The 25,841-nt window shown below is 34.8% G+C and overlaps 1 protein-coding gene across 1 annotated transcript in view; it reads right to left on the bottom strand.

Moving 5' to 3' along the window:
• Positions 1-25,841, bottom strand: part of LOC143246282 (uncharacterized) — a 58,357-nt gene that overhangs the window by 16,600 nt on the left and 15,916 nt on the right. The gene's annotated exons all lie outside the window — the stretch shown is intronic.

Genomic DNA, 25,841 nt, shown 5'->3' with positions numbered 1-25,841 from the left:
TAAACGTATGTAGTTTAGGTTTCTACAGTTTCTTTAATTATTACTTTTTTATACATTATAAAACTTTAAAGTTTAAAGCACCCAAAAACATCAAGGAAAATAAAGTGCTTTTCTTCTCTACCCAAGATTTCAATTCATCGGTTACTCAGCGTAATTCTTCAAGGTACCGTATGCTATGCCCAAAACAATAGTTTCGTAGTTTAACTACTTGAGTCAGGACTTTTCCGAACTAAATTGTGATATCAAAATATTTATTTATTTCCGATCAAGGCAACAGTCATTTCTAGTTTGAATGCATATGCATTACAGCTACAAATATAAAAGTTGAAAAATAAATTTCTAAGTTATTGACTTCCAACGCTATCCTGTAACCCTGAGTGGTTCGTTTTTTACTTTATTTTCATAGTTCAATTGCTGTTACATTATCTCTCTAATTACTCTATATCATATACAAAAACATTCGTCGGTGAATGCAATAAATTTCCGACACGCAACCCCAACAAGGCCAGTTTTGACACCATAAAAATTGAAAATTGTCTATATCACTGCTTGAGGTCAATAAGAAGGTATCTTTATACGAAATCCTACATAAGTTAGTTGACACACATATGAATAGTTCACGAAAACCGCAAATTGCACTTTTCTTACTGGAAAATTGAGTAAAAGAGAGGAATTCCAAAATTGTTTACATTTCCGTTTGAGATCTGTAAGGAATATTTTTGTATCATATTTCATCTAAGTTAGTTAAAATAGAGCCAAGTAATTGACCAGAAACCCCAAAATTATTATTCTTTTTGTGAAAGTTCTCTCCTAACAGGGGCCTAGCATGGCCTAGCGCGTTAAGGCGTGCGCTTCGTAATCTGAAGGTCGCGGGTTCGCGCCCGAGTCGCGCCAAACATGCTCGCCCTTCCAACCGTGGGGGCGTTATAATGTTACGGTCAATCCCACTATTCGTTGGTAAAAGAGTAGCCCATGAGTTGGCGGTGGGTGGTGATGACTAGCTGCCTTCCCTCTAGTCTTACACTGCTAAATTAGGGACGGCTAGCACAGATAGCCCTCGAGTAGCTTTGTGCAAATTTCAAAAACAAACAAACAAACTCTCCTAACAAGACACAAAACGGGCAAATACATTTTTTTAACGCGTTGTGTGCATAAACATTTATATATGTGTTAATGTCATTTTGGTTGCAGTAAGTACTACCGCACAGGAGCCCAAAACATACATTTTGGGGTTGTTTGATCCTTCATTCCATGTGGTCTAAATAAAAAAATATGAAAAAGGCGTCTGGACGTATTGGATCAAGATATAACTCTATCAGGTTTCAAGTCAATCTGCCCAGAAATGAAGGAATGGTGATCCGTTGAAAAGTCTTAGAAAGAGGAACAAACAATAGAAAAACAGTTTCCTCCGAAACACAATCACTAAGGGCGAGTTTTAACGTTGCATATAGCGGCCATATTTTTTTAGCCTGGTTGTTAAGAGCGGTGTCGTCTCCTATACTATTGCCAGTAAAATATTTTCACATCACACAGTTGTGTATAAAACAATGTGTTAAGTAGATATACAGCCTTCATTGAATGTTGTAAAGATAACACCTAATTAAGTCTTTACGTTACAAACAAAATAAATAATACTGCGTTATTTTGTATTGTACCAGGATAACTAACTTTAAGTCTCAAATGCAGTTGCTTTACGAAAGTATATTCATTAAATATCTGTCTATTCACTCTATAGCGTTCATGCGTATATTCTCATAACTCTTATATGTGTGTTCCGCAAAGAAAAATTAAATGGAAAAAAAAAGTTTGATATTTTAAGTGCGCAACAGTAGGAGGTGGGGAAATCTTGAACGTTACATTAGTTATGAAATATAGTTAATTCCAATAGACGATAGGGGGCACATATAGCCAATAGGGTTTTTTACTGTAGAGCTTCAGTTTCACGTGACACTGGGGCTCCTTAGGCTAACGAAGTTTTTTTTTTTTACACGAACTGGGTTAACACTAACATAAATAATTTTTTATTACTTCAACTTCATCCTATACAACCACTGTTCCGACACCGAAACCGAAAAAAACGTGGTATTTATATCCAATAAACGTAATTTCTTACTCAGGAATTCTCACGTAAATCTAGTTTTTTCTTCTCTAATACATTTATTTTGACTCAGAAAGCAGAATGTACATACGAATAAAGACGTAAGTCATTACACGACAATGTAGCGATATCTTAGTGGAAATACAAAAAGTCCATTCATGCGACTGATTATTGCGTTACGAAACGATATTATAATCTTCAATAGGCTTTAGGCTATCGGGTATGTACAATACTATCGTCCAAAAGGAAAATTTCTATATGAACTCGTTATTACTGGGTAGAGTTAGTTACTACTTAATGAAATAGTTACTTAGCATCATTACAACATATATATTGCAATAGTTTTCTTTAAGTGTCACAACGTAAACTGAACAAATTATTTAACTCGTAATCTGCGAGTGGAGGGTAAAGTTGAAAATTAATCAAACTTGTCTGTTGGTTCAGATTTTTTCGATCAGCCGTTCTAATTTCAGTTTATAGGCTGTTAATCAACAGTGTCCACCGCTGACTTTTGAGCTATTCCAGTCTAATTAAATAGTGAGATTTGATCGTCACTTTTATATGAAGTTTCCTGGAGTTTGAGACGAGTATTCAGGGCATGAATAGCCTATTGTGTAACTTTGGGTTTGACAGCAAAGAAACGTACTGCGCAGCCATAACCACTAAGTCCAAAGTGCTTTTTTCGAGAATGTAAACCAATCGGCTTATCAAACCTCATTTCACTAAACTTAAACTAGGGGAATTCGGGCACATACCTCTCTCCTGAAAAGTTTTACAATTAGAATGAGGAAATTAGGATCAAACCTCCAAAATACTGATGTGAAAATAAGCACTTTAGTGACCAACTTACCTGATATTCTGTGTTTTATCTCATTTTCGACTCTATTTCTTGTTACCAAATTCATTTGAACATTTTCATCTGTTATAAGTGAATTGAGTGTTGGCCTCTTTATATAGTAGGTAGGGTGTCATCGTCCCTTTGTACAGAAGTCTATGCATTGATTCTCTCTATTTATTTCTTAAGATTAGTGACATCCTTAATTTATGTTACCGAAAAGATAGAATCATGACTAGGAGTAACAACCATTTTTGTAAACATTATATGTTTGTTTATTATTTAGCTATTAGATTCGAGTAGGAGATGAATTTAAGGAAATAAATCAAGATTATATCAGTTTGCTTTAAAAGCTTACTGGAAATGTTACTAGTTTTATACATTTGATTTACGCTGAAAAGAATACATATCACCCCCTTAAAAAAGTGTTTTCAATGCCAGTCAGTTTTTGTTTTCTTTTTTTTTATCAGTGTCGTTAATTCATGTGATGATTAATGCTCCCTTCATGCATACATAACCAAAATGTATACAATAAAAACGTTGTAATAAGGAACATAAAATGTTAAAGTGTCCTTCGAAACCAGATTTGAAGTGGAAAACATACTAGCAAAAATTTAACGTGATATATTCCATATAAACTATATAGTATGTCCTTGTTACTAGAAGAAATTATAGGCAGGTCTGCTTGCTAGAGGCTGATAGTGGAGGGGGGATTTAAAAATAAAATTTTCTTTCCTTTAAAGCTGGTGAGCTTTCAAGGACAAACAGTTCATTCTTTTACTTTTTTATTTCTTCGTTTTAAGCCTGCGCGAAGAAACGAAACTCCACCCAGCTGTTAACTATTCAAGGTGAAGGTTAAAGCTATGGTATACATCATACATACATTGAATATAGAACATACTAGGATTTAAACCTGCTTGTCACTAAATTTTATTGTTTTGAAATTCCGAAATATCCAAATTCCATTCTGTAAACATGTTTGGTAGCATATGATAGGCTCGACATGGCCAGGTGGGTTAAGGCGTTCGACTCGTAACTTGAGGGTCATGGAATCGAATCCTGGTCGCACTAAACATGCTCGCCCTTTTAGCCGTGGAAGCGTTATAATGTGATGGTCAACCACATTATTCGTTGGTAAAAGAGTAGCCCAAGAGTTGGCGGTGGGTGATGATGACTAGCTGCCTTACCTCTAGTCTTACACTGCTAAATTAGGAACAGATAGCCCTCGTGTAGCTTTGTGCGAAATTCAAAAACAAACAAGCATACAATAGTTAAATTTTATGGAATCTGTAAAAGTAGAGATTATTATTTTTCAGAACCTGTAAACATATGTCTTTGGATTATTTGCAAATAAGTAATTCGCTCATTTTGTAAGAAATATATATTTGTAATATCATATTTCATTTCCGTGCGAAAAAATTAATGATAAATAAATTAATTAACTTAATAATGGCATTTAAATAACGTTTCATATACTACACTGTTTAAATGCTATAACAGTAAGCCAGACGAATTATAATTGAAGAATGTAATTTATGTATTATTCTAATACGCAATACAACTTTTTATATATGTATGACACCGTACTACTGAGCTGTGTTACTGACAACATATTATCTCAGTTTGTGTTTCAATGAAATATACATACTTTATAACATCAGGAACATTTACAATCATACACGCGGATGAAAATATTTACTCATTTTCTACGGAGTTTCTTGCCTAAAGTTTGGTTTTGGTTTGTTTTGAATTTCGCGCAAAGCTACACCAGGACTGTCTGCGCTAGCCATCCCTAAATTAGCAGTGTAAGACTAGAGAGAAAGCAGCTAGTCATCACTACCCACCACCAACTCTTGGGCTAGTCTTTCACCAACGAATAGTTGGATTGATGGTAAATTATAACGCCCCCGAGACTGAAAGGGCGAGCATGTTTGATATGACGGGGATTCGAACCTGTGACCCTAAGATTATGAGCCGAGTGCCTTAACCACGTGGCCATGTCGTGCCTTATTTTAGTTTATCTGTTGCTTAATCAACTTTTATAACTTCATAATAGCTGAATCTGTTGTTTCATTTTGTTTTATAATACTGCATTAGTTTTATTTTGGCATTTTATCTGCTTTTTCCTGTACAGCATTAGTCTATTATATTGTTTGAGCTATCTGTGGTCAGACGGAAGTGTAATATACAAATTTACTCATGGTCACGTAACGTAATAATTGTGCTAATTGAATTGGATAGTCGGATGGTGATAGTTTTTAAATAAGACGATCACAAACATAACCTGTGTCTTCCTATTAAGCTAAGGTTTGCCGCCATTAGACGCAGTCTATTTCCAACGCTTCCCACATAACTAGAATAGCCAATTAAAATGTTCCCACTACGTAATAACAAGGGCAGACAATCTCTACCTGTTCATTTCACACCTTCTGCACAATTTTCAGAACACGTTTACATGATCGTAGTTAATTAAAGGGACTAAAAAAAACACTAGAAATTGGAGCGAAAAATTATTCATGTGCTCACAGGATGTACCAAAACATTTGAGTTGCAGACGTACCTTATTTAATAGGTAACTGCAATAAAACAGTTACGTGCTAAAGATACAGTCTAATCACTGTTTCCAGTCCTCTCTCACCTTAGTATTTAGATTATAAAGCTATTGCTGTTTGTTTTAATACAAATCAGCACAATGGGCTATGTGAAATAAGTGCGCAGCGGAATAAAATTCCGAATTAAAAAAAAAAAGGTAATATTGGGGTTTTAACACTTTTAGTGTGTGTGTGTGTGTGTTTTCATATAGCAAAGCCACATCGTGCTATCTGCTGAGTACACCGAGAGGAATCGAACCGCTGATTTTAGCATTGTGAATTCGTAGATTTACCGCTGTACTAGCGGGGACACACCTTTTAGCATCTGAAAGACAATTGTCAGAAAGTGACCACTCTCTATTAGGATTAATTGTAGACTTTAAACTTTCTACTTTCGTTTTTTTTTCAAACATTTTCCAATAATAACCTTCTTAAATTTGACAACCTATCCTCCCCCCAGAAAAGCAGTGAAATATATGGATTATTCATAACCTGCTTATTTATAATTCCTTGGTATATAGCGTACGTGTACCTTTATTATACGTTGCTTTTGTTTGTCTCGCAATAAATAATTATGTTCTGTATATATAAGTTAAATCCGGCTTCAGGTGTTTGGGATAAGCAAGTGTAATGAAACACCTTTAGCACTCGCGAAAGTTGAAGATAAACCACCAACTGCAGCGTACACCATATATATAATTAAATAATTCCTGTTATCCCCTATTTAAGATATAACTTTGCAACTTTCTTCTTTTTATTGCGTATCTAGTTAACTATATTTTCATGGTGGTTGTTAGTGTTGGTTTAACGCAAAGTTACACTAATGTGCTTTGTTCAATCAAAGCTCAGATTTTAGTAATTTTAGACAGTAAACTTACTACTACCCTATGCTGGTACAGCGGTAAGTCTACGGATTTACAACGCTAAAACCAGGGGTTCAATTCCCCTCGGTGGGCTCAGTAGATAGCTCGAGATGGCTTTGCCATAAGAAAACACACAAACACTTACTACTGACCCATCAAAAGGATCATTCTCATCGAATGTCTAGAGCATGGTATAATTTATAGATGTATTAAGTTAGAAAACTTTTTTCATATTTTCCATTAATAATTTGTGACAATATTTCACTGGTTAGTTCGAAATCCCTTTTCCTTATACTTCACGGTTTCCACCATGTTAAGAACTCATAAGTTCTTCAGGTGTTGCAGATACTTTTCTGGTGACTTGCTGCGAACGTGACGGTTTAAAATTTGAATCAGTGGATCCAACCCCTTCAATTCACATTTAATAATTTTCAGTAGTTCATTCACAATGATTATGTTGTTTAGTAAATGACAATTTTTAGAGTAATTGTAAAAGAATATTTAGATATAACACATTCATACAAATCGACAGAGACAACGTTAAAATAATAGATAAATAACACACAACGTTAACATTGATACACGATTATAAATGTTGTATGTTGTTTTAACGTTGTGTCTTGTGTATTTATTATTTTAACAATACATACAAGTGTCAAAAAATAATATCTGAAAAACAACATTAATCCAGTGCCACAAGTGATTTTCATGTTTTGTAGATTTGTATACAATATTATTATAAACAATACTTTGTATAGGAGTGGGGATAGAGTGCAACACACACTCCTTCAAATATATTTATTAATAATATTAATGTCCCACTCCTAAGGAGTTAACGATAAGTTTAGAAATTTAAAATACTAAAATTCGAGGTTCGATTTCCCATGGTAGACAGAGTTCAGAGAGTCTATTATGCGGCATTGTGCTGAAACAAGTAAATAAACCCAATAATATTAATTAAAAGTGTTAACAAAACGACAAATATTATGTTACAGAAATATAATGTTTATACTGTTAGATAACTCCAAAAGGTTTTATATTTCAAATATCGTTTGTAATGAGTGTTAATGAATGTTGTGGTAAATTATCCAAGAAATTTCCTGAAACAAGCTAGTTCACATTATCTTAAGGATTAATACGCAAGTAACAGATGATTAATACACAAGTAGACTATTTTTTGACATATTTATCAACTCTTAATTATTTTGTTGTATTCTTTTACAGTTAAGGTATCTCATAAATAGTGTACGATACGACATCAGTCACATGTAAGTATGTATGCGTGTGTAGTGTGTAAATTTAATATTGACACCAATACAACAACAGCAACAACGACAAATTCTGGCAATGAAAACACTTTAGACCACTAACAACCACGAGCAAACTTTCACATAAATCGTTTCAGGCAGCTTTTCATTAAGGAAAAAAGGGGTTTGTTGTCATGACCTTGACAGTCACCGGAACACTTTCAAGGGCTGTGTGGTATGTAACTGTAGCAGATATCAGTCAAGCGTGATCATACGTAAGATAGTCAGAATATCATATAACTGCATCTAGCAAACACCACTGATCAATCGCTGTGTTTGTTCCAGGGATGATTATTGTAAATTTGTTTTATTATAACATTTTTGTAAATTTGTTTTATTATAACATTTAAAGTGAACATAAGTAAGGAGTAAGACTTATAATTAAATTAGGACTTCTCTTTAAAGAAGTTTTACAGAAGTTGGTGGGTTTGGCAATAAATGAAAAAAAATATATTATTTTTATTCTTTGTGGAATTGTCTTCTTTTCAATGTTTTGCTCTCTGCCCTACAATAAAAGGTTAAAGAAACAGGGAGCTATGCTACTATCAACGAATTGTCTGTATAATAAAAGAGAAATTTTAGTAAACACTTTGAACACTTTCTAAACAAGCGACGGTGAAACAATTGAAAAAATATTTCTGTTTGTTAGTCAATACTTTTAATGGGCTGGGCGTGTTTCAGTGGTTAGCGTGCTGGTTTACAGATCGAAGAATCTGGCTTTCAGAACGTGTTACCATTGAACATACTTTGCATGTTCAGCTAAGTGTGCATTATAGAAGTAGCAGTCAGTCTTTTCATTCGGTTTAAAGAACCAGCTAAAGTTCTTGTGCCTGCAGGTGTTGCTGACTGGCTGCCCCTCATCTTGTTAGTTGAAAAAAATTAAGAACTGGTAAGCCTGAAATCTCATGGTTTACATTTTGATGGTTTAATCCACGTATGGAAAAGAATGTTGATTTGAAATGTTTCTAATGTGATGATGTATATTATTTAGTGATTTGAGGTTTGTCTTAATCTCTCATAGCATGCATTGTTAATATTCTTATTATATTATTTATTGTGCTTTTGAGCATCATAGTGGAGTATCGAAACGGTCAGGAAAATTTTAAGATCATTAGTACATTATGTATTTCTTTTAAAAAAAAGTATCGTTTTCTTCCTTATCAAATATAATTTATTTAAATTGTTTGAAGTCAAGCACAAAGTTACACGAGAGCCATCTTTTCTATGTCCACCATGGGTAACGAAAACCGATTTTTAGCGTTGTAAGTCCAGAGACATTCTGATGTGCCAGTTGCAGGGTATCAAATGTGTACACTTTTATCTTTCACACGATACGTAACAAGTAAGAAAACGAATATAGTGTCAGAAAGAAAACAACACGTAATTTCAAGAAGTCTTAACACAAAATAATAAAAACCCTATAATCTGAGCGATGGTGAAAGATGAATCTTTCCTCAGGGGGAACTGCGAATCCTTAGAATACGAAATACTGAATGAACGAATCAACAACTGTGTGACTTACTTATCTATATAAACAGCAATTATAACTTCAACTGCTGGAAAATTAAGTTTTACTTACAATTATTTGCTGTAATTTTATTTTTAAAATGAGATGTCTGTAATTAAAAACACATCAAGTCTTCTTTTCCATTTATTAACAACTGTTGAGTTGAACGTAGTGCGATGGAAATTTTAAAATGAACTTCAGCGAGACAGCATTTTCTTTTAAAACATTCAAAAAGGCATGATCGTTTTTTTACGACATATTGCAAATAAACAAGTCCTGAATTGTCTCAAGATACAATAGCGTACTTTCAAGGTACGAAGTTCTGATATTTTTCATCCGAAAGGCGAACTTTAATTTGGAAAATGTACCGGGTGCAAAAAGAAAGATTACCTCTGAAAGATACGATAACGTAAGTAGTAAACACATTGCAAAAGAAAAAGCCTAATAATGACGTGCATAACATATGATATGTACTTAAAGAAAAATCAGCTTCAGAAAAATATAAAGTAGCAACTAAAGCAGTCTGTAAAAGAACAGAAACCTAGGTAATTTTATGCTATTAGATTTACACTTCTATCTTTATATTTAAAGTATGCCTGTGCATTATATATTAGGGCAAGTCACGTAATAACTTACCTAGAAGGTGTTTAGGTGGCAATAAGTACATGTATATGTATCATAACAAAAACATCTTGATACATATTTAGATATAGTGACATACTCGGTAGTATTTAACCTGAAAGAATGTGTTTTTCTTTTGTCAACACATAAGTATTAGGAATTATTTACTGTATAAAGTAATAATTTATTTGTTCTGTTCTCCAAACTTTTACCCAAATACAAGTTTAAAACTAACAAACAAACTGAATTAACTGTGCCTCTGCTTTCATTAAGCAAAGCGTTAAATGGAGCATGATAAATTTATGTTCTATTTATATATAAAACAATAAGTTAATTTAGGCTTTCAGATGGTTTTTGTGTAGATAGGATGCGAGCCATGAACCTTTAGTTTCACAGTCCGGGCACGCTAACCCAGTGGCTCCTAAACTGACAACACCCTAACCCACTTATCTTGATTTGTGCAACACCCCTGCTGTCACATGTATATTTTTTGTACAGTTTATTTTATGTTCTTAATGATTATTCGTTTGGTGAAATTCCCGCTATACCCATTTGGTCACACTCAATCCAAGAAGAATTGAGAAATAAAATTTCGTATATTTCAATTACTGTATTCTTGAGTAGCAGCTGTGAGCCTTAACATCACGTGTGCGTTAGATATGTTTTACTTTCATGTGACGTTATTTTCTATGTGGTTATAAGAAGAGGGAATATCACTATCATTCTATACAGGTCCGGCATGGTCAAGTGGGTTAAGGCGTTCGACTCATCATCTGAAGGTTCGAATCCTCGTCGCACTAAACATGATCGCCCTTTTAACCGTGGTGGCGTTATAATGTGACGGTCAATCTCACTATTATTTGGTAACAGAGTAGTCCAAGAGTTGGTGGTGATGACTAGCTGCCTTCCCTCTTGTCTTACATTTCTAAATTAGGGACGGCTAGCGCGGATAGCCCTCGAGTAGCTTTGCGAGAAATTCAAAAACAAACATTCTATACTCTACGGGAAAATTCCATTCCACAATTAATGATTCAAATTGTGAAATATTAACAGAAAACAAATCGGTTATTCAGTAGAGTACATACTCTTAACCTGCATAATGCTTTGTTTGTTTTTGTTTTTTGAATTTCTCGCAAAGCTACTCGAGGGCTATCTGCGCTAGCCGTCCCTAATTTAGCGATGTAAGACTAGAGGGAAGGCAGCTTGTCATCACCACCAACTCTTGGGCTACTCTGTTACCAAATAATAGTGAGATTGACCGTCACATTATAACGCCTTATGACTGAAATGGCGAGTATGTTCGGTATGACGGGGATTCGAACCCACGACCCTCAGATTACGAGTCGAGTGCCTTAACCACTTGGCAATGCCAAGCCTGCACAATCTTAACCTTTACTTTCAGAGACACTACATTTTTGCTTTATTTGCAGTTCAGGAGAAAAAGGTTATTATTTATTGCAACTTGAATCTTTGACCTAAATTAATCATAGCCTGATCCATTTGTGAAAGACGATATTCAAAGTTTTTCACCATATTTCGTTCCACGTCATTAAGTTGTTGGAATTTGCTCATAGATACAGACAGATACGGGACGAAACGTAACCGTCCGTGTCACTGAAACTAAATTAAGCTTCTAATTGAAACATGCTAAATATAGTAAAAGAGACTTTACGAAAACCACCTAGGTTTCTCCATTGTTCCAGACGATAGGACTGTGTTTATTTTTGTGACGTACCTTCGTGGTACAGATATATACGTTATATATATACGAGTATATATACGTTAACACGACGCTACAAACTTCTGGTTATGATATTGGAGCAGCCGGTAGAGTAGCCTAGACGTCAGGTAGTTTGTGTAGTTAAAAACACATTAAGAGCAACAGTTCATTTGGAATGAGTTATTGATTTTTTTTCACATTGTTTATGGATTTAATTCCGAAAGGTACGCATGTTAGTACACCACAATATTGGTATCTATTTCCGGCTAATACAAGTGTTCAAACTTCTATAATATATGTATCTGTTTGCTAAGAAATTCAATTCCGAAAGGTGTAAGAATTTGAATTTCAAACTATCAGCGTCAGTGAGTAAACACAGTGATGCTTTTGTGACAGAAAGCAACTAATCACATAAAAATATACAGAATTATATATATATCACGTCGAAGTATCATGAACAATGGAGAATTCTTCCCATAAACACTTTTGTAAAGCAGTGTCATTACTTTTAAAATTATCAGTGAAGTATAGAAATAAAACATGAAGGTTTCTTTCATTTTTAACTTCGCGCAAAGCTATACGAGGGCTATCTGCGCTAGCCGTCCATAATTTAGCAGTATAAGACTAGATGAAAAGCAACTAGTCGTCACCACCCACCGCCAACTCTTGGGGTACCCTTTTACAAACGAATAGTTGGATTGACAGTCACATTATAACGATCCCACGGCTGAAAGGGCGAGCATGTTCGGTATAACGGGGATTCGAACTCGCGACCCTTAGATTATGAGTCGAGTACCTTAACCACCTGGTCATGCCTGGTCAAAAGATGAAGGAACCAAGACAAATAGTTTGCATATTAGAAATATTTATAACGGAATTCTAGAATTTTGACGATAGAAATTATTATGTATTTCAGCATCTACGAAGCATACAAAGAGCAAAAATTTAGAAACAATAAAACAATACGTTTTACTGTAACGCAATTGTCAAACGATGAAGTAAAATCGACACCAAATAATTTTAAGTGTTTTGAAAAATACTGGGCTTTTTTTTGTATTCTGTGTTACGATCTTTTACATATTTCGTTTTACAAAGTAAATTATTTAAACGGTGTGTTTTACCAAAATCGCAAACAAGATAAAACAAATATATTAATTTTCTTGAAAAAAATAAAATGAATGAGAAACACGAAACAGATACGAAAACTCATACATACTACAAGACAATAATTTCTCTAAGAATTATCACGAGCGTGGATGTTAATCCAAAACTTCGTGTCTCGTTTCCGCAACAACAAGAAGAAAAAAAGCACTCGATACTTTTGGTTGGTTTGTAGTTTAACATAAAGATACACTGTCTCTACTGTGCCACCGCGAGTATCGAAACCTGGTTCTTAGCATTGTAAGTCTGAATACGTGCCGCTGAGCCAAATGAGGTTGAACAATGGGTTCAAAGTAAGAATTCAAAATTTCCAAGGTAGGGATATCTCATTGAATCGCAAAGGAATTTGGATCAACTTGGGATGCATGGGTCATTTAGAAAGTTTGTTTTGTTTTGAGTTTCGCGCAAAGCTACACAAGAGCTATCTGCGCTAGCCATCCCTAATGTAGCAGTGTAAGACTAGAGGGAAAGCACCTAGTCATCACCATCCACCGCCAACTCTTGAGCTATTCTTTTACCAACGAATAGTGGACATTCAGAAAGAGAGCTACAACAAGTCGTGCAACAGTCGTCTTAAGTAAAGAGTGATTGGCGTCTTGTAAAAGATGAGAATCGACGAACACGCGTCCTAAGCAAGAGTACACAATATAATTAAAAAGAAACTTAACATAGAGAGCAACCATGTTATGGCTACATGAGATATTTCCACGACATATTCAGGAAAGGAATTACAACAATAAAAAACTTAAAAGTGTATGAATGATGAGGGCTGGCTTTAAATTTATTTTTTAAGTTATTTTAATTCAGTTTAGAGGATGGAACAGATGCGATGGGCCAATAGGTCCCATGCTGTTACAAAACGTTATGTTATGATACCTAGCCTTGACAAAAAATTGCAGTACACCTCTGAGGCTCAATGAAAGCACCTGTAGCCTTATTTTAATGTGTCGTTTCATTTTCTAATTGAATTGTAACTACGTGACGAGGCTTCAATATCATTTTAATATAACTTAAGGACGGTTATGCAACAAACAAACAAATAGAGTCTAAGAAATGTTGTTAAGTAAAATGATTAAGTTGTTGGGTAAAATGTGGAATTTTGCACTTATCTTTTGAGACTTATCTGCAGATGTTCGAGCAATAACTGACATGATTCTTAATTATTCTGTAAGCTGAAGAATCAGACGGAGCCAGAAGTCGAGATTACTTAGTGGAATATTCATTGTTTTTTTCGTTATATTTATCTAAATACGTTAAGTCGATAATATAACTGTCTAAAAATGCAAATAATAAAATATTCTACAAATATAGAAATTCTTCTAAAATAGTGTGTTTGCTTTTGAATGTCGCGCAAAATTACACGAAGGCTATCTGCGCTAGCCGTCCGTAATTTAGCAGTGTAAGATTAGAGGGAAGGCAGCTAGTCATCAACACTCACCGCCAACTCTTAGGTACTTTTCTACCAGCTAATGGTGGGATTGACCGTAACATTATAACGTCCTCACGGCTGAAAAGGCGAGCATGTTTGGTGATGGAGATTCGAACCCATGACGCTCAGATCACGATTCGAGTACATTAACAACCTGGCCATGCTGAGCCTTCTGAGATAGTATTATTATTAAGGTTGAAAAAAAAATATGTTTATTTTAATGCTTTTGACAAGCCAAATAGTTTTCAAATGAGATATTTGCTTCCATATGAAGTCATTGAATCTTAGTGCAAAATATTTAAAAAATTCTTTTTTACGTTAACTATCGAAATGTTTAATGTGATTAATGCCCAAATTTTAGGGTAAAAAACCGAAAATTTTTAAGTCTTTCTTCAAAATAGTTTCAAAAACTTGATTAGTTTATAGTTTCTAGTCACTCTAAGCCAAGCATAGATGTTAACATTAATTTTTCAAGATTACATTAGATCAGCTATGGGACTGTATAGCCACAGCGTATACATAATTCTACACTTCGTGCGTTACTTAGTTTTGTGTGTAATGCTTCGTTTTCAAATATATTATTGAACTTGAGAAGGCATAACCTACTTCTTATACAGAACATAGCATTAAGTTGTCTTGCTCGAAAATACTGAATTTAGATTTTAGGTTCTGGTAACTTTTAGCATAGCTCTATAGATTGCGTATAAAAACAAACAAACAAATGCTAAAATTAAAGTACAAATTCTATAACGAGATTTTATTTGGACAGGCTTCAAAATAAAAATTAATATATGATAGACCTATAATAACTCAAGAAAAAAGATAGGAATTTGTACTGTTGGCGTATACGAGGATTAAAATCTTGTCTTTGGTCTCCGCCTTCAAAATGGTTGTTTATTCCTTATTAATAATTCGTAGTTGTTATTTGAATGCGTTATTTTGGTGATAAACATAATTCTAAAAATACGCATGCGTCGCCTGCGTTAAAAACAAAGCCCGTAATGATAACAGATAGAACTGTGGAGCACCCCGCTAGTACAGCGGTATGTCTCCAGATTTGCAAAGCTAAAATCAGGGGTTCGATTCCCCTCGGTGGGCTGAGCAGATAGCCCTTTGCGACTTTGCTGTAAGAAAACACACACAAAACTGTGGATGTCAGAAATAACGAGTATTATAACTAGTACACTGTTTGGCAATAGAGGGCGATATTACTTCAAGACAATAATAACAATTCAATAATACAACAAGTAAATTGTTGTGAAATTTATGTGCTTAAATTCGATTTGGCACCACTGCTAGAGACTAATTTTAAAAAAATGAATCTCTTGATTTATTCTCTTTACACCGATCAGATACGAGGGCAAGTAAATGAGGTGTCCTCGTTATCGGTTACATATCCTTCACACGACTTAAAATAGATCATTTTTAATCTAATATCAGGTCAGCATTCATCACCGAGTTATCATTTACAGTCTAGGTCGAAGAAATAAACACACACACACGTACAATGTTTTATTGATGTTAAACTCTACATAGAACGGGATTATAAATAATAATAAAAATACAAAGTAACGGTACAACTTTCAGTGATAATGACATGGCGCCTCTGTAGAGTTATAGGTCACTAGGTAACTATACCACATCGTAGCCATGTAGGTCATGCTAAACGAAAGAGTTGATAATATAAAGCATTGTAAAGCGCGACCCAAAACTACGTTACGATTTGATTTTATAAGCAAATCGGACGTCACGTTTACCCATAATCAATATAATAATAGCTCATTATGTATATTTTATATTTTACAAAATCAAAGTTAGGATGTTTCATAAAAAATCTCTTCCGATCGATGACATAAAAACACATACTTAGTTTCTCCACATTAATATCACGTTTTAAACAATCTTTCTACACTGTATAACATGGAGAATTAACCCATACTGTAAACTTTGAATTTGTGAAAAAACATGAAATCGACAGAAAAAAACAAACGCGAACCAAAATCAGAAATAATATCGTATAATTAGACTTTTTTTTTAATTTGCAAATTGGGTTGTAAAGTTTTGTTCTTTGTGGTTTGCCTGTGTTTAATGTTTAATGTTCTTATTAGATGGTTATTTTATGATTATAACATTTTTTTTATTAAATCTAATGGAATCCCGTTTAAGAAAACTTGGTCAAGTTTATTTTGGTATCATCATATTCGTTTACTGTTTTCAAGCAGTTTTGCTGATGTTTACAGACATTCTGCACAGTTCTGGGTTTGTTCAAAATACTTTAATTTATTTTCCCTTTATGAGAGCATGAAAATATTACCTTCTTTGTCCAGATGGGTTTTTTGTTCTTGTTGTTGTTGTTTTACTACAGTAAAATACTAACAACCATTTGATATCTCATGTTTTTTTCTTTCACTTTGGTTTTGACGACGCTACTTTTTAAACTCAGGAGGTGTTACCATTGTCTCTATAACTTGAAGCTTTGAGTGTTTTAATGTGTAGAGTGTAAAAGCATACTTACAAATCAATAAAAAAATTCTCCCTATTTTCGTAAAAAATAAAATAAGACTTATGAAACTGCAACATTCGTAAACACGCCGTAAATTTCCAATACGATGATTTCAAACACGGTAATAACTGTTTGTTGGTTTTGTTTCTGAGTACGAAGATACACAATGCATTCTGTCCTTCAGACACCGCAGGGATTTAACAGAAAATATATTGTTATAAACTCTCAAGCTTACCATATTATTGAGCTAGCAGAAGACAGCAATATTGGAATACTTACAAATCAATGAAAAAAATTCTCCCTATTTTCGTACTTGAATGAAAACTCCCTGGTCACATTGATGCAACTGTTTAGAATTAAAACTTTAACTCAATCGTAGGATCAGAATAAAAAATTGAAAATATTCCGATAATATTCCCGTCATACAATATTTGAAATAAGTTATAAATTCAAACAATGTTTAAAACTGAAAACGTGATTCGTTATTTCGTTTGTTTCAATTACGCGCAAAGCTACACGAGGACTATCTGCGCTTGCCGTCCCTAATTTAGCAGTGCAAGATTAGAGGGAAAGCAGTTAGTCATCACCACCAACCACCAACTTTTGTGTTACTCTTTTACCAACGAATAGTGAGATTGACCGTCACATTATAACACCCCACGGCTGAATGGGTGAGTGTGTTTGATGTGACGGGGATTCGAACCCGCGATCCTCAGAATACTTGTCGAGTGCCTTAACCACCTGGTCATGCCGGGCCTTATTTTGATAAAACATTTTTCAGGAAAGCAAATAATATCATTTAATGATTGAACACTTAATCACTGAAGTGTACAAATTATATTTTGAAACAACGTATGAGTAGGTGACCCACCCGAGTATAATGTAGAAGTAAATTATTAACTATACACATTTCCGGGAAAGCTGTAAGTATAATTATTGTAAATGCCATTTTTGAACTTTTGCCCAGATCTTTAACGTTGGAAGTCACGCACGAATAATACTTATTTGATAGTATAGTTTCAAATTTGTAGCACATGTAAAAAACAAGAGGTAACGTTTCTAAGCTTAACAATAAAACTACATGTACCGTGTTTCTCCGAAAATAAGACAGGGCTTATATTAATTTTCACTCCAAAATATGACACTAGGGCTTATTTTCGGGGGATGTCTTATTTTGATATATTAAAAAAATGAAGTTACAAAGTAAAACTATTAAACTAACCATTTAAAATAAACTATTATTAAACTATTAAACTAACTGATTAATACTTAAACAAACTAATTAACTAACTATTAAACTAATTAATAAATTTTTTTTTTATTTCTTTCCTCTTCCTGCCACTCTTAACTAGGGCTTATTTTAAGGGTAGGGCTTATATTAAAACTATCCCCAAAAATCACACTAGGTCTTATTTTATGGGTAGGGCTTATATTAAAACTATCCCCAAAAATCACACTAGGTCTTATTTTATGGGTAGGTCTTATTATCGGAGAAACACGGTATTAGAAAATTCGACTGTCTTTTCAAACTATCGCTTTTACGTGTCTATTCATTTTCAGGCAAATTCAGAAATAACTTTGAAAATGATTATTGTTCCTTGAGAATGCAAATATAAAAGAAGATATAAAGCATTAATCTTCAAACGTCGAATTTTTTAATTATTGTTTTACACACGTTTCCATGATCTTTCTCGAGGGGTGTCAGTCGTAGAGGTGTTTAATATAAGTAAGACGGCCCGGCGTGGCCAGGTGATTGGATCGCTTGACTTGCAGTTTGAGGGTTGTGAGTTAGAATTCCCGTCCCACCAGATATGCTCGCCCTTGCAGTCGGGTAGAAGTTATAATATGCGATTTATCCCACTACTCATTGGTAAAACAGTAACCAAAGAGTTGGCGGTGGGTGGTGATGGTTTGCGCGAAATTCAAACCAAACCCATATGAGAAAGAATCAGATGCAAATTATGGTGATCTAATTTTGCATGAAATGAAACAATGAACGCAGATGGATCCCATATTTATAGAAAACAGTACAAAACAGAACAATACAAACACAACAGGTATTTTTGAAGTGATATACACCTGTATGCTTTGCGCTCAGTTTATTCTTATGACGTTATTAATTAATAGAAACTAATATTGTATTATTTTCATATTTGTTTTGCTTTTGGTAGAAATGTGTTTTTGTTTATTGTTGAGTACAAAGGTGCTAACAAGAGGTATCGACTTACCGCTAAACCATCAGGGGCGTTGGTAAAAATGGGTTTGATTGGTTTGTTTTGAATTTCGCGCAAAGCTACTCGAGGGATATCTGCGTTCGCCGTCCCTAATTTAGCAGTGTACGACAAGAGGGAAGCCAGCTATTCATCACCACCCACATACTTTTGCCATGTAGTGTATATTTAATAGCATATATTTCAAGCTGCATTTAAACAGAATTGACGACCCAGCATAGCCAAGTGGTTAACGTATGTACGAATAATTCCCATTTTATATTTGTTTTTACATTGAGTGGTAGCTCAGACATTACTTGGTATGCATGATAATATATCTGGTAGCACGCAAGAGTTAATAAATTAATTTTAATTATTGATGTTTAATTTACTTTCCTTGTGGCCCGGCATGACCAGGTGGGTTTAAGGCACTCGATTCGTAATCCGAGGGTCGCGGATTCGAATCCCCGTCAAACCAAATATGCTCGACCTTTCAGCCGTGGGGGCGTTATAAAGTGACGATCAATCCCACTATTCGTTTGTAAAATAGTAGCCCAAGAGTTGGTGGTGAGTGGTGATGACTAGCTGCCTTCCTTCTAGTCTTACATTGCTAAATTAGGGACGGTTAGCGCAAATAGCCCTCATGTAGCTTTGCGCGAATTCAAACCAAACTGAATAGATGTTATCCATATACACAAGTGTTTTAATCTTGCCTCTAAACTTGCAATAATGGTGCTGATACTGCAAAAAGTACAAAATATACCAGATCCAAACATTGAATATTCCTAATAAAGTAAAACAAAATGGCTGAAAAAATCATTCTACTTGCAATATCAAACAATAAACATGAGCAAATGAAATAAAGTGCAATTATGGATCTTTTTTTTACTACACATTCTTGTAATTTTATGACACCAAATTTATTGAAGGTTTTTGTTTGTTTGTAATTAAACGCAAACCTACACAATAAGCTATCTGTTCCCTGCCTTCTACAGGTATCTGGGTATGTGTGCAAGAACAGCATTTTAGACCTGTCTTTTGTTACCAAAAAATCCTTGCCCAAGAGGCTTTTCGTTAAGTACCATAATCATAATTTTATTTTGTTTTTTTTATCGTTATTTCTTTCCAATCCGAAGGCTGGCAGGCCGTAAAATGGTTACACCATATCTTCAGTCATGAGAGAATATAAATAATGGACAGATGCAGATACGATGACTAGATAAAAGAAACGAATGATGAAAAGGTATATTTCACAATGTAAGCAATGAAGGAGAATACAGGAGTAGAAAGTATGGGGAACATCGAACATATTCGTTAGGTTTGTTTTAAATATCGCGTAAAGCTACAGGAGGGTTATATGTGATAGTCGTCCCTAATTTAGCAATGTAAGGCGAGAAGGAAAGCAACTAGTCATCATCACCCACCGCCAACTTTTGGGTTACTCTTTTACCAACGAATAGTGGGATTGATCTTCACTTTATAGCGTCCATACGGCTGAAAAAGCGAGTATATTTGATGGGACGGAGATTCGAACCTGCGACCCTCAGATTACGAATCAAGATCCCTAACAACCTGGCATGTCGGAACTCCAGAATCAGGGATCAGAAATCCAAGCTGTGTGTTCATACCTCATAGAAGATTTTATAAATGTGCTTTTACGTGTAGAGAAACAATGTAGTTTTCAAACCTCGGAGGGGTTGCTGCACAACATAAGAGGAGGCGAGTTGAAGACATCGAATAACTTTTTACCAAAAAGCTGACTTTTGAGGTGTTCATCAAAAATGGGCCTAATACTTTGACAGCATCGGATAGCTAAGTGAGAACTGTATCTCAGGTAACTCTGAAGAGGAACAGTTTGCGACAAGGATAAAAAAGAATTGCACTTATTTGTTTGCATTAAGGGAAAGATAAAGGTACAAGACAATTTCTAAAGCTCTTTCTATACAAAATAACATCGAACAGGAAGGTATGTTGGTATTGAAGTGACTTGAAAGGGCGTCGGACAATGAGAGAAATTGGTATAGTGTAAAGAGTTGTGGACGGAAGGGACAGTCAGAGGTGAATGTGTGGTAACGTTAAGAACACTAGTAAAGCTGATCCGACGACGTGAACTAATAGCAGTAGGTGATCTATCGATATTAAAAAAAAGACAATTCCAAGTTACAGAGTAAAATCTGATTTTGGGTGAAAAGTAAAGAACATCGCTTAGAAGACGAATCTTAGAGAGACATATATATGTAAAAACGGCTGGTGTGGGTTGAGAACATTTTTTATGTGTAGGAACGAACAACGTTTCGACCTTCTTCGGTCAATTCCACAAAGAAAGAAAGACGTAACTGGGCGATAGCTAACCACATGTTTGAAAAAGGTTGTGTAAGTGAGTGTAAGAATGTAGAGGGCGTGCTTAGATGTTTGATTATATTTATTAATGTAGGTATGAAGGTGTTCCTTTGTATTGGTTTATTTTGGTATGAAGTGAGCTGTGAGTGACAAAATGCCATCACACTTTAGATGGTCCATTGAATGGCGATGATGTATCTCAAACAGGTGTTCGTGTCTTTTTATATAGAGAGTGAAAACAGATACTAAATGGACCACAGTAACTGGATATTAAGGTGAGCTCCTATTGCCTAGGAGTAATTTGAACTCACGCCAAAACTGAGAAGTGGTGGAATGTTGAAATTGATGCCATCAACGACTTCTCATAAATTTGGGTTGTAAGTTAGTGTTATATAAAATTATTGAAAAGTCATGGGAGTGGCGATAATCCTGCAGATTGGACGAGAGGAGATGGAAACGTTTGTTGCATGTCGAGATAAAGCGGGTTTGTGATACATACAAACCACAGTCACAGCAGTGGTTATAAGCTCAAGGGTATGTTTCAAAAGAATTGGCACTTTCAGTGCAAGTAAAAACCGGAACAGCAGCAACGTGGCGGCGATAAGAAGGTCAATCTGCTCGTAAAAAACTGATGAGAGTTCGTGATTGTAAAGGGTGGACAAAAGAGAAACGACCCAACAGATGAACTGCTACAGAGAAAGTGCTCACTTCTCTGTGGAGAAAGAACTGAAATTCTACTTTCACAAACACTGTGATAATATCCCTAGAAATAAAAATTTTATTGTTTTTTTTTAACCTTTTATCTGTACACTATAATACTGAAAGCTGCTGTTTAAATGCCGAAAGCTGGAAACCAGTAAAAACCACTGGGCCAAATATTTGCAGGGTTTTTGTTGTTTTCTTTTTACAATATTCCTCTTAAATTGTATGTTTATCTTCTACATCAGAGATGTTATAAATAACATTTCAGATCTGCCTTTTGTCACTACAAGTCACTACCCAGAGAACTTTCGTTAAATACCAGAAGTTGACAGTTGAACTAAAGGGTGTGGAAAAAAAAACATATGTAGTTTATGCGATTTTTGTCACAATTGTCTACCTTATGAGAATAGACTTTCTTATACTCAGATTCATATTTTATGTTAAAGTTCTTTGTTACTATCATAATGCTGGCTCGCATTTGTAACGATTCAGTTAAATTCTATCAAATGGGCCGAGCGCTGTCGAGTAGTTAGCGTGCCAAACTGTGGAGCGGGTGTTTCGTGTTTCACGTCCTGTTACTGCAAACACACACACACTACTATGCTTCTTGAAGCCGTATGTGCATTATAATAATGACGGTCAAACTCCACTATAGGGTCTGACAAAAGCAAACCAATTGTTGACCGTGGATAATGTTGACTATCTGCACTTGTCTTTTGGTTTATCACTTCACAGATTAGGAACAGCAATGAAAAACAACAACAACGCATTTCACGATACAATCAGTTAAATGTATATAATGACAACTTTGGTGTTAACAGCTACGAGGCTGACTATCAAATCAGCAGGGGAGAGAATACTTCACCTACACCACAACCTTGCCTACGTACACCAGATATTGTGAAACTGAAAATGTAGAGGTCAGAGTAGAGATGGAGCACAGTGTACCAGGCGTTTTCCTGTGGAGATCTGTCAGAATTTGTGAAGGTTGGCAAGACGCCAAATGTGCTATCTACAATAATAAATTACACCGCACTTTCTCTGCTCTATGTCACGTATTGAATAATGGTTTTGCTGGCCTTGATAAAAGCGGCTTCCTTAGCTGGACAAAACTTGCAACATTGAGAAGTTGAGAGTAAATGACTCAAGAAAACACACGACACCATTTTGCCTTAAACCTGCGTAGTTGTAGCCGCTCATTTCACACCTTATAAACGTGATGTCCATTGAAATATATTAAGCACGATTTTAATTTACATAACCAAGTATTTCAGTTAGTACAGAGGGGAAAACATAACATAACTATTGAGAGCTTTTATTTATTACTGTAAATACATATGAAGTTAAAGAACGGAAGAATGGCAGTTTTGAACAAAATGACCTTCCTTCATCAATTTTACTGTTAAAATCTTTTTCTCTACTTTAAGTATTAAACCAAAAGATTTTAACAGTAAAATGTTATTGAGTACTTTTTCTGGTTTTTTGCTCATATATCTTTTCCAATACTTCTGCCAGTGTATTTCAGTCATTTAAATGACATAGTTCACCCTTTGTCAAGGAACATAAATTTGCTTCTTATAATATTTATATCTGTAGTTTGATGAAAGTATTTCGCAAATTAGATTATATGGATTTCCATTTAACAACACAATCTAAGGACTGTTACTAAGAGAAGATAATTTAGATTGTTATGTTTTCATATACCTAGATATATATAACTTTTGATAATAGTATGAATCTTATCTGGTATTTTTTTTCTTTCTTATTTTATGAGGAAAGACAAAACAAAATACTAAGTTTCCTAGAAAGAGATATTTAAATTGTTGTTTTGGAGATTGTTTATTTCATTAAATTCAATATAGAAACACCGATTAGTAAAATAATAATACAATAATAGGTAGTCAAACAATGCTTTACAAGCATAAGAGAACCTTTAATTTTTGGTGAACCATGCAGTTGTTCGCCAGTCTATAACGCGCTTCCTTCCTCAAGTGTCACATGTGCAAGGTGGGAAATGTTCACACGTCATCAGCTGAAGAATATGTGATCATAACGAGATTATTTATTTTTGTTTACTTGTTTAGAATTGTCACGCAAGGCTACGCGAAGACTATTTGGGCTCGCTGCTCCTAATTTAACAGCGTAAGTCTAAAGAGAAGGCAACTAGTCATCACCACCCACCGCCAACTCTTGGGCTACTCTTTAACCAACAAATTGTGGGATTGACCATGACATTATAACGCCTCCACGGCTGAAATGTCGAACATGTTTGGTGTGACGGGGATTCTTAAGAGAAGAATCGTGATTAACACTTTAAGTGTTTCAAATTTTGTGAGGCCTGGTATGGACAGATGGTTAGGGGCACTCGACTTGTAGTTCGAGGGTCGCGAGTTCGAATCCCAGTCACACTGAACATGCTCGCTCTTTCAGGTGTGCGGGCATTATAATATTTCGATCAATCCCACTATTCATTGGTAAAAGAGTAGCCCAAGAGTTGGCGGTGGGTGGCTATGGCTAGCTGCCTTTCCTCTGGTCTTATACTTTCAAATGAAGATATGGCTAGCGCAGACAATTTTCGTGTAATATTGCGCGAAATTCAAAAACAATCTTTCCATACAAATTAATGCAGCTTTAGTAATCACAGTTTCTTAATGACTGAAAAAGGTGAATCTTTGAATAACTAAATCTACATTTAGACAAAAAACAAAATAATTCCAAGGTGATATATAATCAAAGTATTATTGTTATTGTGAACTTTTGTGTCTGCATATGCTGTGAACCAGTAATTTAAATGTCTGTAGTAATAATAATAATTTTTTTCTCTAAAACCAATTAAATTGTATACTCCACTCTTATTTACTATTCCTATTATACAATATCATTTATTAAAATATATTTATAATTTTATTTAACTGTCTTTAAACAGGCTTTCGTTAAAAAGATATATTCAATTCACTCCTTAAAATTAAAAAAAATCCAACCTTCCAGAATAACATTTAGGTTGTCGTGCTTCTTGTTTTTTTTATGAAGAATAAATTTTCGTAATTTTAGTTTACTGGTTTCTCCACATTTTATTTGTCACATTCCTTGAGTCAACGTAATTAAAAATGTAGTTTCATTCTGGTCTGTCCTCTGTTGTTATAATTCGGAGCGCGCATTTATTGACAAATATATTTCCTAGACCCAAAAAGGTCTTCCGCTGGTACAGCGGCAAGTCTACGGATTGACAACACACACTCAAAAACGTTTAAGCCTCATTTTATGATTGTTTACAAGTTATTAAATTCAAACTAGATATTTTGTTTGTTTTGGAATTTCGCACAAAGCTGCTCGAGGGCTATCTGTGCTAGCCGTCCCTAATTTAGCAGTGTAAGACTAGAGGGAAGGCGGCTAGTCATCACCACCCACCGCCAACTCTTGGGCTACTCTTTTACCAACGAATAGTGGGATTGAATGTCACATTATAACGCCCCCACGGCTGAAAGGGCGAGCATGTTTGGCGCGATGGGGATGCGAACCCGCGACCCTCAGATTACGCGTCGCACGCCTTAACACGCTTGGCCATGCCAGGCCTCAAACTAGATTTAATAAGTAGTATTTAATCAAATGCGAATGTTGTAGGAATTCATAATATTGAATATTAAGTTATTCAAAAAAAGCAAATGCTTTATTTTTCACATCGTAACAGTAAACTAGCAATATTCTAGACGTTTCACTGTTTACCATTACAATTTTCAACTTGATCGCTGCTGTTGAGAATAACTGCGTCGTTTAGGGAAAGAAGGAAATTATAAAGTTAAAACTGGTAGGCTTAAGGGTTAGGAACACGTATACTTTAGATGAGCGCTAAGTTTGAAATTTTGTTTGAAAATAGTTACGTTTAAGATTACTAAACTTAAGATAATTTCGATTTTATAGAATGTATAAAAAGCCTTGAATAACGAAATAGATACA

The sequence above is a fragment of the Tachypleus tridentatus genome, chromosome 3 (genome assembly GCF_004210375.1).
Source record: "Tachypleus tridentatus isolate NWPU-2018 chromosome 3, ASM421037v1, whole genome shotgun sequence".
Taxonomy (NCBI): Eukaryota; Metazoa; Arthropoda; class Merostomata; order Xiphosura; family Limulidae; genus Tachypleus; species Tachypleus tridentatus.
The sequence above is the reverse complement of the archived record's forward strand: the minus strand, read 5'-3'. Positions and strand labels throughout refer to the sequence as shown.